The sequence below is a fragment of the Pezoporus occidentalis genome, unplaced genomic scaffold (genome assembly GCF_034315485.1).
Source record: "Pezoporus occidentalis ecotype Australia unplaced genomic scaffold, CSIRO_AGI_Poc_V1 ctg117, whole genome shotgun sequence".
NCBI lineage: Eukaryota > Metazoa > Chordata > Aves > Psittaciformes > Psittacidae > Pezoporus > Pezoporus occidentalis.
This window is the reverse complement of record NW_026912961.1, coordinates 253187-270111: the sequence shown is the minus strand read 5'-3', so window position 1 is coordinate 270111 and position 16925 is coordinate 253187. Positions and strand designations below refer to the sequence as shown.

The 16925-nt window shown below is 40.3% G+C and overlaps 1 protein-coding gene across 1 annotated transcript in view; it reads right to left on the bottom strand.

The window, feature by feature from the left end:
* The window catches only part of FANCC (FA complementation group C), a 94843-nt gene extending 89133 nt beyond the window's left edge, over positions 1 to 5710 (bottom strand). The window contains exon 1 of the mRNA XM_062640101.1: positions 5686 to 5710. The gene's annotated coding sequence lies outside the window, so the exon portion shown is untranslated. The remainder of the gene's footprint in view (positions 1 to 5685) is intronic.
* Positions 5711 to 16925: the final 11215 nt, after the last annotated feature.

Below are 16925 nucleotides of genomic sequence, written 5' to 3'. Positions count from 1 at the left end.
GCAGTGTAAAGGAGCTTGTCCTTTAGGAATTTTTGTATTTACCAAATGCCTTCTATTCCCAAATCATCCCCTTTAGGCTGCCTTTTAAGCCACGGGAAAGAGAAGGGATTTGGGCAACGCATGGGGAAAAATAAGCTGATTGATTATTGTAATGTTTGGTGGACATAGTTTGAATTGGAAGATCAAGAAAAATGGCCTGAGAATGGAACTTTACAATACAACACTATATTGCAATTAATGTTTTGCAAAAGGGAAGGAAAATGGGATAAAGTACCATATGTGGACCTCTTCTTTACTTTAAGAAATAATGAAGAGCGGCAGAAATCTTGTGGACTTATGGTTGTTAAAACAAGTGCAAATGAGCAATGTAAGGGGTGCGCTGCTGGAAAAAGGTGTATTGGATGTCTTGCCTTAGAAAATAGTTTGCAGCATCAAAAGGGATGACGAAAATCTTGATTTAGCAACAGCTCCATCAGCCCTGCTGGTAACAAGTGGAGAAAGGGGGGAGGATGACAGCGATAGTGGAAGTGAGAGTGACTATGAATGTAAGGAGGGCCGGAAGGCAGATCTCCCCGTTACCTCAGTCTCACACCGAACTTGCCGGAGGGGAGGACGGGAAGGAAAGATATAGATTCAGGCACCCAACGCAATGCTTGCACCTTTAAGATAGGGAGTAGGAATGGAAGGACCGATATACGTTAAAATACCCTTTTCCCCGGGGCATTTGGTTATCTGGAAGCAGTTGGCAGGGACATATAGAGAAAACCCTGATAAAGTAGCTTGAGTAATGAAAATGATTATGAAAACCCAGAATCCAGACTGGGATGACATCCGAGTACTTTTAGATACTCTTATGGATTCAACAGAGAAGGAAATGGTATTGCGAACTGCTAGGGAAAGGGTTCGGGAGGATATCAGACAGGGGCTGGTCATGGGAAATGTAGATCAGAACTTTCCAATGGAAGATCCAATGTGGGATTATAACTCACCAGAGGGAATGAGGAATTTACGAAGGTACCAAGACTGGGTAATCACTGGGGTACGGAATGCTATGCCCAAAACAATAAGTTGGTCAAAATTATATAACGTTAGGCAGGAAAAGATGGAATCACCATCTACCTTTTTAGAAAGGCTTAAAGAGACTGCAAAGAAGTATATGGATTTGGATGTAGAAACTGAACAGGCTAGAGCTCAATTGGCTTTAATTTTCTTAGGACAGTCCCAAGATGATATTAGGAAAAAGCTGCAGAAGCTGGAGGGAGCAGACCTGTGAAATTTGGATAGATTGTTAGAGGTGGCTTGGAAAGTGTATAATAATCAGGAAAAAGAGAGGAGACAGCAACAAAATTTACTGGCAGTGATACAGGGAAGAGAACAAAGTCTCTCTAATCCTAGAGGAAGGGGCCGGGGAAGAGGATTTTATAATCCTAGGACCGGAATGAATGCAGAAAGGTTAGGATATAATCAATGTGCAAATTGCAAACAAGAGGGACATTGGAAAAATGAATGTCCATTGAGGGGAGGACAATTTATGCCCCCCAGGAATCCTTTCGCAGGATCGGAGGTAGCTAAGGTGATGGTATTGGGAGAGTATGATAATCAAAGCTCACTAGGCAGGGTGGGAAACGAGGAGCCCCTTGTAAAAATTCAATTGGGAAATAAAGAAGTAAAGTTTCTAGTAGATACAGGGGCCACCTATTCGGTTTTAAATGACTTACATGGAAGATTAGGAAAGAAGACAACGACAGTTGTACGAGCCACAGGGAAGGAAGAAGTACGGCCATTCTTGCAGCCCCTAGACTTCTGATTCAGAGGAAAGGAATTAACACATGAATTTTTATATGTGCCTGAATGCCTTATTTCCCTTTTGGGATGGGACTTACTAGCTAAATTAGATGCAACAATCATTTTTGAAAATGGTGAATTAATAATGCAAATTCCCGAATCAAAAGCAGGACAAATTTTGGTTCTTAAAGACAAACCTATTGCTCGAATCCCAGAAGAGGTGGAACAGGCTGTGATACCAATAGTTTGGGAAACAAAGATTCCAGGGAAATCAAAAACAGCTCAACCAGTGATGGTGGAACTTAAAGATGGAGCTAGACCAGTAAGAATTAAATAATACCCATTGAAACTAGAAGCGAGGTATGGAATCATAAAAACAATTGAGAAATTTTTAAAATATCAGATTTTGGAAGAATGTGAATCAGAATACAATACACTGATATTTCCAGTAAAGAAACCAAATGGTGAGTATCTGAGAGCTATAAATGAAATAACAAAAGATATCCATCCGGTGGTAGCAAATCCTTATACATTGTTAACATCTGTGAAGGAAAAATATAAGTGGTTTACAGTAACTGATCTAAAAGATGCCTTCTTCTGCATTCCCCTTGAAAAAAGTAGTAGGAAACTGTTTGCGTTTGAATGGGAAAACCCACGGAATGGACGGAAGACACAACTAACATGGACCAGACTTCCAGAGGGATTTAAAAATAGTCCAACTCTTTTGGGGAATCAGTTGGCCAAAGAACTGGAGATATGGACCACTCAAGGAAAAATACAGGTACCAAGGTCACAATATCTCTTATTGCAATATGTAGATGACATTTTTATCGCAACAGAACAAGAATCATTATGTATAACAGTGACTACTGAAATCCTGAACCAGCTATGCCGGAATGGTTATAAGGTCTCAAAGGAGAAGGCCCAAATTGCATGCACAACTGTGTTGTACTTGGGATGTGAAATTTTGCAAGGACAGCGAAAACTGAGAATAAACCGCATAGAGGCAATCTGTGCCATTCCAGAACCATGGAATCTACACGCGTTGAGAACATTTTTGGGCATGGCAGGGTGGTGCAGATTGTGGATAATGGACTATGGACTCATTGCTAAACCCCTGTATGAAGCCCAGAAAGCACCTGCTTTTGTCTGGGATAAACCACAGAAAGAGGCCTTTAAGAAATTGAAGGAGGCATTAATGAAATCTCCGGCATTGGGACTCCCAGACTTGACAAAGGACTTTCAGTTATTTGTCCATGAGAGACAGAGATTAGCACTGGGAGTATTAACCCAGAAACTGGGAAGCTGGAAGAGACCAGTGGGATACTTTTCAAAACAACTAGACCCGGTAAGTGCGGGATGGCCCTCATGTTTAAGAGCAGTAGCAGCAACTGTCGTTCTAATACAGGAGGCCAGAAAACGGACTTTGGGAAAACACATTGAAGTGTTTGTGCCGCACATGGTAGCAACCATCTTAGAACAAAAGGGGGGTATGGGTTATCCCCTAGCAGAATGATGAAATATCAAGCAATATTAACAGAACAAGATGATGTGAGTTTGAAAACCACTAACTTGTTGAATCCAGCTTTTCTAGGAACTGATCTAGAAGAAGGAACCCTTGAACATAACTGTATAGAGGTTATCGAACATACATATGCAACCAGGACAGACTTGAAAGATGTACCTCTTGAGCAACCAGACTGGGAACTTTTCACAGATGGAAGCAGTTTTGTGGAGAATGCGACACGGTATGCAGGATACGTCGTGACAACGCAACAGGAGGTAACTGAAGCAAAAGCATTGCCTCCTGGAACATCAGCTCAACGGGTGGAGCTGATAGCCCTCACAAGAGCATCAGAACTGAGTGATGACAAAAGGGTAAATGTATGAACTGATTCAAAATACGCATTTGGTGTGATACATATACATGGAGCATTATGGAAGGAACCGGGACTGTTGTCTTCACAGGGAACTAATATAAAATATCAGAAAGAGATTTTGGAATTAATAATCGCAGTGCAAAAACCTAAACAGGTGGCTGTTATGCATTGCAAAGCACACCAAGGAGGAATTTCAAAGATATCTGAAGGAAATACATTGGCAGATCGAACAGCCCGACAAATAGCCCGGAAGTAATAGTACCCCCAGCAATAGCGCGAAAAATTCTGCAAACTGAACATCAGAAATGCCATTGGGATGCAGAAGCACTGGTAACTTATTTAAGACGAAGAATAATTTCCACACAGACGTTAACTATGGCAAAATCAGTAGGATCAAAATGTGAAATTTGTTTGAAAAATAACCCGGTGGTAAAAAGACAAGTGGAAATGGGAAGGATCAGGATAGGGGCAGAACCAGGAGATTATTGGCAGGTTGACTCTGTGGAATTACCAAAGGTACAAGGGTACAGATATCTGTTGGTAGGGGTTGACACCTTTTCTGGATGGCCGGAAGCCCTTCCCTGCCGCACCAATAAGGCAAAGGAGACAGTAAAATGGTTACTCAAAGAAATTGTTCCACGGTTTGGAGTTCCTTTAGGAATATCATCAGACAGAGGTCCACACTTTGTTGCAACAATAGTACAGGAATAAGTAAATTGTTGGGAATATCATGGAATTTACATACCCCTTGGAGACCCCAGTCTAGTGGGCAAGTAGAAAGGATGAACCAAATGATAAAAAGACAGATTAGTAAAATATGTCAGGAGGCCAAAACAAGATGGCCACAAGCACTACCTATCGGGAAACAGAAACTTAGAATAAAGGATGAAAATACTTGCTGAGTATACTATTTTCAAAGGGGGGAAATGTTAGTAATGGGTAAAACTATATGTCAAATAATCATATGAAATAAAGGAGATAATTATATTTGAAAAATCTGTTAATCAGTGGAAGGGCTTTTATATATTAGAAAAGTTAAGAACTAGTTGAAATTTTGCTATTGTGAATCTTAGTTACTCTATAACTAAACATTGCAATGGTAGCCACAGTAATAAAACTAACATAGCCGTATATGGAAAAGGGTATATGAGTAGATTTAGGAGAGTATTGTAAAACCCTACCGAAGCAGAACTCATGAACATACCAGGAGTAGTCAAGTGAAAATAAGAGAATGCTGGCGTCCACATAATGGCTGGGACATGCCCAAGGAACAGAAAGGTGAACAGGACAAGCTGAGGAAGACTTCTTACTTCATCCGAGGAAGACTCCTTACTTCACCAGGACGACCACCAGAGAGGGGCTGCCCTAGCGCAGGAGAGGCTGATGTCGCAACAGACTGATGTGGCAATCCTTGATGCATATGTATTAATTAATGATGTAACCTATATTGAATATGTATTAGTTGTGAAATTCTTAGTGTATAAATTGCGAACGCGATGTGACGAGGTTGGAATCAGATTTGGGTGTATACCCCTGGTTTCCCAGCGCTGCAACAAAGCACCTCATATAACCACCCCGGCGGTTATGTGCGTATCTCCACGCTAACAACCCCCCAGGTGCGGCAGCGACAGCTCGGAAGTCCCGCGGCGGGAGACGCGCTATGCAGGCCGCAGGATGTGCAACGCAGCGCGGCACGGATTACAGCAGGAGGCCCTGCAGCCGGCCTCGTACCAACCCCTTACCGCCAGCCTCGCACCGACCACACCGAGTCCGGCGCGGGGCCCGCCCTCCCGCGCCCCACCCCTCACGGCAGCCCCCAAGGGCCGCGCGTGCGCCAATACGCATGCGCGGACCCTCTGCCCTGCGCGTGGTGTCGGGCCGGGAAGGGTGCGGAGCGTAGCTCCCTTTCCAGTCAGGGGACAGGACACCCCCACCGCGGCAAAGCCGGTGGCCGGCCCGAGCCCCCCGCGCCGAGCGCAGCCGCACGGCCCCGGTCCGTCCCCCCCCGCCAGCTGCTTACCGCACCGCCCGGCTCGCGCCGCCGGTTTGTGATTTTCGCGCGCTCTGCCCCGCGCCCGCGCGAGGTGCGCCTGCGCTTGGGGAATACCCCGCTGCCGGCCGGGGGGGCGGGGCGGCTGTGTGAGCCGTGAGGGCGGACTGCGCGGCTCGGTTGTCCCCCACGCTGCTGCTTCCCGGCCCAGACGCGGGACTCTGGGAGGCGGGAACAGAAACGCCGCCGGGCTTAACGGCTGATGGGCTCAGAGGGCCCCTGATGGCTGGAGGCGCAGATGCCTGTGTTACTTGGCTAGGTTAAACAGAGCGAGATGGGTAGAGCTGTTTTGGGTCCTGCGTGCACAGCTGAGGTAACGACTCCGCGGGGAAATCAAAATGTGAGACGGGTGTTTTCCCTCGGTGAGTGTTGTGGTGGGCCGACTGAAGGTGCCTGCCCCCCCCGAATGAGGTTGGTTTTTTCCCCTCTGGTAAGGCTTAAGTGCAAAACCTGCTAAATTTCTGCTTGACAGAACTTTTGTCAATTTCAGCAGGCCTTTACACCCACGTGAAATAAACAGGGTACGGGCAAACAAGATAAGAAACTTTGCTTTGAATAAACTTAGGGTTTTAAAAAATACCTGATTTCTCTAACTGAAAACTCTGCTGGTGCTAAAACAAGGAATATACACATGGTGCACCTTACTAGTGCTGCATTTGTTAAAAAGCATCAGTAGTAAAATTACCAAGATCTGTATTCTGTCACTTAGCCGAGTTATGCTGGTCCTGAAGGAAACCCCACTGAAAACACTAACGTACACAGTCTCGCTACTTCTTCCAGTTCTGATCATTAGTCCCTAGCCCACTTAACATGATCATTCATTACTAACCTTCCTGTCATGCTTCCTCTTCCGCTCATCTTCAGCTGCTATTCACCATAGTGTTTTTTTTCCACCCCGGGCTGGTTTTACCTCCACGTCCACTAGTTGCCCTGAAGAGATGGTGATAAACTGCTACAATATTTCCACCTGTCTTTTTGAGAAGCCCCCAGCTCTTAAAATTGTTTTCTTTTCTGGCATCTTTTTCTTCCCACATGCGTATGCTTACACCACTGTGCCCTTATTTCCTCCATGAAGAATCTGGATAGTGAGGCACTCATTGACATTCTACCTGAAGAGAAACAAAGTAAATTATTTGAAAGAATAAAGCCAATGAAAGAAAATGCTATCTCGAACTTGGGTTGAAATTTATCTTTTCAGATGGATTTTAAACTAAATCCCACTGATATCAGTCTAGTTACAGGCTAGTTTGTATTACATTTGAGTTCAAGATTTGTATTCTTCATGAATATAGGACTACCACTATTGCTAAAGCTGAAGTTGCTGGTTTTGTTTTCACAATTTACCCAGTTCAGCTGCTGTCCAAACTGCTTGCTCTCGTTGAGCTTTCGTATTCTTCTGTTCATGTTTTGTGACATGTTGCCTTTTCTAATAACCACTGCATTCAATTTTCTCTAAAATGAGACAAAATCCCCTTCACTACAAAGGCAAATTCAGCCTACCCACACAGTGAAATCCCCATGCATGAATGCTTAACATTTGGGGTTTGGCGCAGCTGGTATTTTTTTCATTTCATCCTATCAGATCATCAGCACCTGGTGAATTAAAGGCTTGCCTGTGGAAGTTTCAAAGCACTTTCTTGGGAAACAGCAATTGCTCATTAGGCAACTCATCAAGACAAACTGGCAGGGATGTTTCCCACACATCTAGGACATCTGCAGAGCGCAGCTCAGGGCTTTGGGTGTAATGTCCGTATTTGCCCTGTGAGTCCAGTTCATAACTCATGCAAGTCTTTAATCATTCTACTCCTTCTCTTTCTTGTCAAATGAAAACAGGGGAGGATTTATATCTGTTTTCTAACATCAATTGAGTTAACACTTCCTTAGATGTCAGCATTATTAACTATTTCATTGCTGAAATGTGTAACTGTTCTGGTACAGTGGAAGAAGCTTGAATGGAAGAAGTTTGATAACATTTTGTTTCTGACTGAACATATTCCATTGTTGTCCAATATCTATTTCTATCCCATAGTCACACAGTAGCAAAAAGCTGCGTTTGTTAATCAGCTTGATGGTTATACCAGTTTTCTTCTTCCTATGCAAGAAGCCATTTCCCAGTTCTCATGCACACTCAGATATATGGCCAAAGATCATTATAATGTACCAGAAGCTGTGAAAAATAAACCCAGGAATTAAATTCAACAACACCACACACACACACACAAAGGCATTTAAGAAAGTCTTGAGAAAGGATATAGTAGACAGTTGCCTAAAAATAGGAATAAATATAATGCAAAGATGAAAGCAAATGATTAATATGCATAAGCTCCAGTGGGTGGAATGAACACTTGCTAGAATTACTTTCAAATGACCCTCATTTTAAATATTCACAAAAGAAGTGGCAACGATATGAATAATGAATTAGGTAGTACAAATGAAGTGAATGCCAATACAAATCATAGACGTTATGTTACTTCAGACATTATGTATGCAGTTTGTCACTCTCCTACATTTAATAAACGCAAAACATTTGAGTGTTAAAAAAATGTTACTAAGACTATTTTTTGTAGCCTTGATCTTTAATGGAAGGTACGATTACAAGCAGAGCTAATCCAGCTGCCTAGTCTGAGAGAATTACTAATAGTAAATCTTTGAAACTTCCAAAGTTTTCATTTGAAACTGTTAAAAGTCACCAGAAACAGTACTCCTGAAGATAAGAATGCCATGACTTCAAAACCTGAATATTTAAGAAAAGGTCTTCCAAATACTGAAGAATTGCTGGCTTCTCACTGAGAAACCTAGCAATCTCATCTTCCCTAGTGTGTGCTGCAAAAGCCCTTGTTAAGCTTTGCGCTTTGATGAGACACAGCAGATACTACAGGTCAAAATACCTCCATTTTGTCTTGTGGCCAGTATTAACTTGGTAGGAAAAAATCCCTCACTGGGGGAAAAAGAAGGCAATGTATTTTTGACAGGTTTTTTGGAGAAAAAAAAAAAAAGTCCCAGCTGTTTGAAGCTACTCAGAGGTTTGGAATGTTAGAATAAATACTGGAGGAGATAGATTGATGGGCTAAACTGCAGGTGAGGCACACAAAGGTGCACATGACCACCACATATGTAATAAATTTTATGCACATTATAGTGATCAGCTAAAAAGCTCATGCTGCTTTAAGCAACACTGCTTTAAGGAGATTCTGCTTAAACAAACAAATGCACATTACGAAGCAAAATGCTCTCAGACCCATAAGCTGAAGTAAACAGGATATGCACCTTCATATAGGTCAATGGCTAGTTTGAAATGTTTGCTACAGCACAACAAAGAGGTAATGTAGCTATTGTGTACATATTGTTGTCATTCATGGATGAAATTCGAAATGCCCAACTATTGGAGTGGCAAGCAAAGCAGCAGTAATAATCAAGAGGTTTCCTGTCCTTCCAGAGAAGACTACAGTGTGTAACAAGCCACCAATACGTTTCAGTTTGCTGCTGCTCGTTAGCCATATTAGAGGATTTCTGAATAGGCAGAAGTGTCACTTGAAGGTGCTGATTATATCTTCAGAAATTCCCCACTAAATACTGTATTTTGGGTGGCAGCGTAATATCTAGGCATACTAACATCCTGGAGTTCCAGATGTTTGTTCTCTCCCATATCTTCCACTCACTTTCCAGCATAATTTCATGTTCCAGCATTGCCTGTGTTTTCTGTACTGTTCTGTGAAAGAAACAAAGTACTGTCTTCAGTAAGGAGAAAGGGAGTTGCTTCTTGCAGGCATGAGGGTCTGCAGATCTGATGTTTTTTTGTAAACAGTGTGTGTCACAGTCTTTATGCTGACACTGGCATAATTTTTCCTCTCATTTTGGTTGCTGATTCATTTGTTGTTCCTTTTGAATTGAAATCCTGGAGAGATGTTCTTGCTCCTAAGAAGGGCAGGAACATTTGCTATGTTCTGTGTCCCAAGTGACAGATGAGCATGTCTGGTTTCTTACTAATGCAAATACTATCAGGTCAGTAGCTGGGGAGCTTCTGCGGGGTTCTGAAAAATTGACACTGAATTTGCCAATGGTACTTAATGTTCCTTAAACCAGACCTTAGGAGTTCTCCTAGTATCTATTAAAGCTTTGCCCTTAGTATTTCTCAGTCTTGTATAAACCATATCTTCACAAGGATAAAATAGGGAAATTATACCATATATCAACCAATTAGCTAATCTTGACAGAAGACGTAAGATTTTCATAATTTGTCTTACTGCATATCTTTCCAATATGTTCATTATTAGAGAAGCTCAAGTATTTAGCTTGGTGATTATGTTTCTGTCTGCAATTTATAAACTTCCTCCTGTACCTGCCTGCACTCTCAGCAGGTGTTACAGAAAAAACGTGAGTGAAGTCAATGATTCCCCAGACACTGAGACAGCAAAGATACAAGAATCTTCCATGAGGTCCTGCTGCTGTTGAGTGGTGATTGAACATTTGGTAAATAGTGCAGAGCATTTCCAAGGCTTGGTCTGCAGGAGCTAAGCACAGTGAATGGGAACAGAGAGCTTACTCATTCCTATGGTATTCCCTGTTGATACTCCAAAAAGCTTCTATGGCATATTCAGAAGGAGCATAAGATACCTGCTATGGAACAGAAAGTTAATGACTTTGCCTTGACCTTTTCTGTTATTGACAGCTGTTAACAATATCAAATACTTTAGAGTAAGAGTTTCAGTTTCATGAGTGTGACTATATTCCTTCTTGCTTTATATAAAATACTCTTCTTAACTAGAAGAGTATTTACACATTCTAGAACATGAAGTTTTAGCAAAATTTAAGATAATAAAAAAGGAAAATGCTGATTTTTACTGGCAGCAAGTAAGAGCCCAAATAACAAAGCAACAAAATTCGATAAAGATCATGCTTAAATCAATTTACAGAGGTTTGGATGTGTAGGAAACTGCTTGTTGAGAATCAGAATGCAGCTACAAAACTTTATATTCTTTCATGACTTACATCATTATTGAAACTTGTGTAAAGTTATGAAGCACTAAATGTGAGAAAATGAAGTTACCATCATAATTTAAAGTACATCAGTGAACTCAAAGACATCATACACAATTTATTTTCCTTTGCAAACTCGATTATTACAAATGAGATTTTCAAATTAAGAAATTAGATCTCAATAAATTCCTCTCTGTTCACATTTTAAAAGTATGAGAAAGCTGATCAGTACTTGAAACTGCAATTTCAAACAAGCCCACAACATTGTAAAATGTTGCAAGTAAAACAGTTTATAAGTTCTTACTCCATAAAAATTTTGGAATAAAGCAAAAAACAAAATTCACACACACAAAAGGTATGCTTCAACTTCCCACAGCATGATACAAGTAATAAGCTAATGTAAAACCAGAATGTTGCCTTATAGCATCTCGCTGTACTAAAAATGCAGTAAAACTGGGTCACTGTCCATGGAGAAGACATCTTTTATAACTGCCTTTTATCATCTGAATGAAATACTTTTATTAAAAATGGAAACACAGTTGCCAAACTGATATAGTTTTATTTGAAACATGAGACTGCCTTTTCATCTATAAGATTTCCCAAGCATATGTCTCCATCAAAGCCAAACAAAACCGAAGTGTGAACGTAATTCCTATATATCAGATGAAAAATGAGGAAATGAAGATCAATATTTAGTCAAATAATGAATTTCCACCTACTAACCATAGTGTTCTTAATGCTGACTCCTATGGTTCATAATAGGAAAAAAATAAAAGGCTATAGAACACAGGAAAAGTTGTCTGGATGGAGAGACAGTGAGAAGATACTAATGTTTGCTGCATGTTGCATATGATCCTCTGTTCACAGTAAGATAGGCAAATCTGCTACTTTGGCCTTCATGCCTTTGCAAATTCTGTATTTTTCTAGTGTTAGAGATCCTCGCCTCACCAAAAAGTCCCTAAGTAGGGATTCCCTTCAAAGTGGAAAAGGTCTCCACTTACTGAGTATTAAAGTAGCTACCGAAATAGTATACAGCAAGTCTGAGTCATTCCAGTGTTAACCAAAGCAAGGCTGAAACAATACAGCTCTGTGGCGCAAAGCAAGAACTTCAATTTGCAAGTGTCCAGCTTTGCCACCATGTTAACTTAAACCCTCATATTTCTCGTTCTTTCACTTAGTTTATTGGACACTACAATCTGGTGCTTCTTTGACCTCCCAAAGGAAATATAACTCCAATATTCCAGTGCCTTTACTGCTTCTTTAAACAGTTTGTCATCCACACTTCTTTGCCTGCAATACTCATAGTTGCAAATCTGTGGAATGCACTCTTTCATAAGTCTTTCAGTTGTTTTAGCAATCCTTCTTCCTTTATTGGTATTAACCTTTCTTTAACCTTGTCTATTGTCAGATTTAGTCCCTTCCTTGTCACATCCCAGACAAAATATCATTTTGTTTTCCATCATTCTCTCATTAAAACAGTGTTCATTTTTTCCCTTAATTTCCTTGCTGTGTTAACTGAGTATTTACATTAGATATTTAAATGGTCTATAATTTAATATGGTGAATCTGAGTCATAACTGATAATCATTTACATGCATATATAACACACACAGTTCAAAAGTGCTTTATACAACTTTGTACTGACCATGTAAAGCCTGGTTTAAAGGCACCGTTTCATATGCCTCTGTAAATGAAAGATGCATTATGCAAATACATGATGCATATTAAAATATCAAAGACAAAATTTGTATTATGATGGAGATAAGATTGAGAATATGTATCTGTAAATTATAAATAAATAAAATCAACTCCAACTGTGTTAAATTAACCCAAATGTGAGAATCACAATGCCAAGTTATACAATTAAGATCACACATAAATCTAAACATATTAAGAAACACAGTAAGAGCCCAAAATCCCATGAGTGTTTTTGCAGTAATCATAAGTTTAAGGCATAGCATTTGTTGCTCTGTAGAAGATTTTATTAATTTTGGAAATAGTTTCCTGCCCATGTTTCCCTTGTACCCACAATGTCATACCCCTTGTTTTTTCTCAGTGGTGTTTCTGGAAGCTTGCTCAAGAGCTTTAGCTCAAACTTAGAATATAACTCTGCATTTCCTTACATTTTCGTACTTCTTTCATTTCATATTCATTTCATAAAGTAACTCTGAGGGCAGCTACAATGTCATTAGAGGTTCTGCTATCAAATAAGAATACAAAACTGAATCTACTCCCTGCTGGGAGCTACCATGTGGAGCTCCTAGTGACCTGAAAATAAGTGCAAGCAACCTTCTTGCCTTTTATATTCTCATCTGAAATTCACTGGTCTGGACAAAGCATCAAGTAAAGAAATTGTGCATTATTAACCTTTGATGTGTCCCTTCAGGCATTCCTTAGTTCTGTGTCAGTCTGCCCAGCTGTGAGGGCAGGACTGTATGAGGGAGCCTTTCACTTACTGAGCTGGCATAAAACCACAGAATCTGCAGTGAGCAATAAAGCTACTGTAAGTGATTCTGCATCCATGAATAACAGCACAGAGTTGTGTATCTATGGACTACTGCCGCAATCAGTTAACCCAGCTTGCTATACCAGTGGCCTGATACACTAAGGTAATTTCTTTGCTCCTAACCTTCAGTTCAAACAAATGAGAACAGAGAATAATTAATGTTTCAAATCTAAAAGTGTAAACGTTCAGAAATACTGGCTATCCTTGATCCCCCAAATATCAAGTCCTAAAAATTTCTCAATAACTAAGCTCTCACTTCGGATGATTGGATTGTACAAGCTGACCAAATAGGCAATGACATTTGAAAGAGTCTCAAGAAACAAGTGGTAATTGACTGTAAGAGAACAGAGATTGTGCCCTGAACTCCACCTGTGCCTGAAAGTAAAGTGTGTCCAGCCTGACCTCACCTGAGCATCCATTTCTATCCCATACAGAAATGTTTCTCCCTCGTTGAAGTCACAGTGCCATGTGCTTGTACAAGCATATCATAGGCAGTAAAATGATATTCAAAATGCACCTCGTAGGCAATGAATTTTGTGAAGAGTGTACTGGATGAGCAATGAATCTTCTGGGTGGCTGACAGCATTTAATTTCATTCTTCCAAGTGGCAATTTTTCCCCATCTGGAAATGAGAAAAATGATATTGACATTGTAAAAAGCTCTAGGAATAAGGATTAAAGAGCATGATGCAAAAAGTAAGTTTAATAATTATTGTAGAAATAAAAAGACATCCAGATGATAGAAGTCAAAAAGCCTAGTTCCTCAGAGCCTTCATAATTGGCTTTGTGATTTCTAGGAAGTCACCAACCTTTGCCTTTTCCGTGCTTTAACTAAATACTGCAAGACTATAATTAAAAGAAAAGATAACAACAACAACAAAAAAAAGAAATTAAAGCATCAGTACCTACATTAACTGAGTAAAAAAAATATCACTGGGAAAGTATCTAGAATGCAAAAAGGCTTTGAAGTAGTTTCCCAGTGAGTGAATTTACTGGAGACATACAGAATACAGCAGTGAAATATCCTTTAACGTGCTAATATGTAGGTGTACATTACAGCACGTGAAATGCTGCAAAAAAGTAACTAGATTAGTTAAGGAGACATTATCTACCTTCAGTGGTTCCAACTTCCTCAATATTGAAAACCTACGTAGGGTCTGCAGCATTACTTGCCATCTCCCAGAAGCCCTTCCCCATGCCACAGGGTGAGAGACAAGCTGTTGATGGGAACAGATGGCCAAAAGACTGAGGAGTCTGGGAGCTTGACCCCCGTCTGGAATTTTTCTCAAGCTGTAACAAGGGTGGAGGAAAAACTCCACCAGCAAGACCTGTGTGTCTGTTGTCAGAGCTGTCCTTGTGCTGCTGCTGACATCTTGATGATTCACACTTTGTCAGGCACTCTGTTCAGTGATGGTGGCTCTGTAGCTCCGAGAGAATCAGAAATGGAACATGATTAAATGCTGGTCTGAGTTGTGCCAGTGCATTAATGGGAATGGGAGTGACATGTGAAGACTGATCTGTAACTGGATAATAGTGTGATACCCATTTGTCATGGAATAAAGAAAGTCTAATTAAAAAAAACAGCAGGGGGAAAAAAGCAAGAGGTCTGTTTTAAGAAAATCTGCAACTACTAAAAAAGAGGTTTTAAAATGTCATTTTGCTAGCTTCAACAGCACTCTTTAAAATTGTAGTGAAATCTATTTGTGCATGTTCAGAGAACTTGTAACCATGTTAGATCTAGAAAAGTTACAGCGAACCAGTTACAAATAATGGTATAATATTAAAAAAAAAAAATCACTCCTGTGTAATATTCTGTATCAGAATAACACTATTTTCTCTGACATCTGTGGATCTGTGAAATCTCTAGTAGCTTTATGCTCATTATCAGTTTTCATTCATATTCACATGATAAAATTCCTTAATCAACATGTGCCAAAAGTAATATATTATAGTATATTTAGCGCTTTTACAAATCAGCAGTATCAGTCTCCTCTCATCCAGAATTTTTAAACAGGCAAATTTAACAGTGGCTTGCTGAGTTCATTTCAGGCTCCAGAAACCTTGTGTTTCTGTACAGTGCCGCTGCATGTCTAACAAACCCTTCTGTACAGGCTTTGCCGATAGCCTGGCAAAGCCTTTGGTCCTGTGCTTAAGGTTAGGCACAGTATTTTGGCAAGTGACAGTGCAACTGGTGTGCATGCTGCTAAACACAAGCTTACACAGTTTCACAGCATCAGGGCTAACTTCCTCAGCACCTTGCTAATGATTCTGGTTGGGTGAGAAATGGTGGCCTAAATGCTGCCCTTTCTGAGCATACCAGTGGCGCAGAGTAAGTTAGAAAAGTTGGCTTTCAGCTGTGTGATTCCTCTGGTTTTGTCAGTCACTGGGTCTGTGTCCTCATCTTTCTGGTTACTAATGTCTATGTGAATGAATCTTGAAGACACGGTAGAAATAAAGACTTCTTTTGTCTGGTTTGCCCTTTCAGTAACCAAGTGTTCTCCTCCTAATTCCCTTGTAGCATGCAGCCATCACGGATAAGGCTATACTGCCCTAGATGTTGTACCTATACAGTAAGTCTTAACCACAAATTACCTATATAAGCTTTTTCTTTTTTTTCCTTTTTTTTTTTTTTTGCATGTTGGAGCTCTGGTGGCCGACATTTGCTGACTTTTGACAGGGTTAGCAGAGGATAATGCGAATGCTTCTCTAGCTTATATCCACCAGCAGTGGACAATGAGAAAACCCCAAGGGTGTCTAATTTCTCAGAGACACTGAGAATGGGCATCTTGTTAGCCCTGTCTGTTATGAAATAGGCTATTTTCCCAGCAACAAAAATCATCTTTGTTTACTCTTTTTTTTTTCCCCAGAACCCTTGGCTTGTAAATATTTTTGATATTTTTCTGAAGGAAGGTACTATGTGCATTTAACAATAATATTTTCCCTACTAACAGCTGTTTACAGTCTGGGTTGTCATGCCGTTAAGCAGTAACAGTCAAGGAACAGAGCATTTCCTAGGAATTAATGGGTGGCTAGGCAGAGTTTAAAGCCTGAGGTACAGCCAGAGGCTATTAACTCCAGCTGGTCATTAAAAATCCTTTGGAAATACCTTGCTCTAAGGTCAGTATTACTGTTAAAACAAATGTAGGCAGATGGATTTATTTCATGGGTTGCATTTTCAGTTGGTATGCATAGGGTTTTTCTGGAGAATTTACACCTTCTTAACATTAACCAGCCAATTACTTGAGTCACCTCTCAGCATTGCAGTCATACAGTTTTAATTAGACTTATGAAAAATGGAAGGAAAGCACTCCAACAACTTTCAGATCAGTTTCTCTGACTATCATTTCAGATCTGCTTGCCTACTGAGGAAAGGAACAAAACCCCTGAAATGTGTGTGCATTCAACGAGAAGTAAGTACTCCATCTTCTTCTCCTCATTATATAGTATGTTTGCACAATGACATGATCATCCAGACTACTAGCTGGCCAACAGGCCAAAATGAAAATTTATCACAGTCAGGATTTTATAGGCTTTAGCAAGAGCCTATAAATAATAAATAATTCCAATTAAACATCTTCTGGGGAGACAGTGTAGTAGCAAAAGAAGAATTCAAGAAAATACATTTGGAATCAATTTGCTAGCGCAGTAAAAGAGCATTCGGTGGAAGTATTCCTTCTCATAAGTGGTGATGGGCATAGATTGGAATAAAAGAGGAATTGATTTAAGCT